The sequence below is a fragment of the Benincasa hispida genome, chromosome 2 (genome assembly GCF_027475165.1).
Source record: "Benincasa hispida cultivar pf3 chromosome 2, pf3_genome.v1.1, whole genome shotgun sequence".
Classification (NCBI taxonomy): Eukaryota; Viridiplantae; Streptophyta; class Magnoliopsida; order Cucurbitales; family Cucurbitaceae; genus Benincasa; species Benincasa hispida.
The window spans coordinates 32,466,841-32,468,793 of NC_143479.1; positions in this window are offsets into that span (position 1 = coordinate 32,466,841).

The following is a 1,953-nucleotide window of genomic DNA, read 5'->3' on the forward strand; positions in this document are numbered from 1 at the left end:
ACACATCCTACAGTCTCTTCCATTAGGTCGTACCGTGAGATTCCTATAATGCGCCTGCATGTCAGTCCTGGAGCGACCTTACCAATTGGAGGGTTGTATTATAGGATTTGGAACTTCGTGAACTCTAGAAATTGATAGGGTCTCTTAGGTTCGTTTTCATTCTGTCTTTCCAACTTCGGGAGCATAATGATTCTGATCTTTGAGGTCTGAAAATGGAGGGTCACACTTACGAGATTTACTAATTGTTATTAAATTATTGACCAAAGTAGCGATAACTAAGTTACTATAGGAATAAGTATAGGTGGTAGTATCTAGTCAAGATAGTCTTGGTTCAACGGAGGAATAGTCTATCACCCCTAGGTGAAGGTTATTCTAAACCGTTGAAATATCGTTGCAAATATAATAATGATGAGTACATTCTTTTTTTGCTAAACTTGATTGGATTTTAAAGATTAATATTTTTTACTAAAAAGGATATGTTTTTCTTTTCAGCATGATTAGCTCTTTATTTCAACTATTAGCTTCTGAAAAACTTAACGGCAACAACTATTCAACATGGAAAACAAATATGAATCCAATACTAGTAATAGATGACCTGAAATTTGTCTTAACTGAGGAATGTCCTCAGGCCCCTGCCTAGAAAAAGAAGCACAAGGTAAATATGATTTACTAGTTGTTGAAACATGTGTAGTGGAGTATGATACCTCAACCTGGATATTGGATTCAGGAGCCACTAATCATATTTGCTTCTATTTTCAGGAAACTAGTTCCTGGAAAAAGCTTGAAGAAGGCGAGATCACCCTCAAGGTTGGAACAGGAGAGGTTGTCTCAACCGAAGCAGTGGGAGACTTGAAGTTGTTTTTCAACGATAGATATATCATAATTAAAAATGTTTTGTATGCTCCTAACGTGAGACGAAATTTAATATATATAACATGTATATTAGAACAAACAAATAAAATATCTTTTGAAATTAATGAAGCGTTCATTTTCAGAAAAAGGTATTCAAATTTGTTCTGCCATACTTGAAAACAACTTATATAAGTTAAGACCAACTAAAGGAAAATTTGTCTTAAATACTGAGATGTTTAGAATAGCCGAAAATCAAAATAAAAGACAAAAAGTTTCTTCTAATGCTTATCTATGGTACTTAAGACTTGGCCACATAAATCTCAAAAGGATTGAGAGGTTGGTAAAGAATGGACTCCTAAATCAATTAGAAGACAATTCATTACTTCCATGTGAGTCTTGTCTTGAGGGAAAAATGATTAAGAGATCTTTTACTGGAAAAGGTCTCAGAGCCTCAATACCCTTAAAGCTCATATATTCGGACCTCTGTGTACCGATGAATGACAAAGCTCGAGGTGGGTATGAATATTTCATCAGTTTATTGATGACTATTGAAGGTATGGTCATATTTACCTAATGCATCACAAGTCTGATTCTTTTGAAAAGTTCAAAGAATATAAGGTTGAGGTTGAGAACCAGTTAGGTAAAACAATTAAGATACTACGATCAGATCGAGGTGGGGAATACATGGACTTAAGATTCCAAGATTATATGATAGAACACGGAATCAAGTCACAACTCTCTACACCTAATATGCCTCAGCATAACGATGTATCTGAAAGAAGAAACTGAACCTTGTTGGACATGGTTCGCTCAATGATGAGCTTTGCGAAGTTACCTGATTCCTTTTGATGACATGCATTAGAAACTGCTGTCTATATTTTGAATAACGTTCCCTCTAAAAGTGTTTCAGAAACACCTTATGAGCTATGGAAAGGGCGTAAAGGCAGTTTACGTCACTTTAGCATTTGGGGATGCCTGACACACGTGTTGGTGCAAAATCCTAAAAAATTGGAATGTCGTTCAAAACTATGCCTATTTGTAGGTTATCCAAAAGAAACAAAAGGTGGTCTATTTTACGATCCTTAAGAGAATAAGGTATTT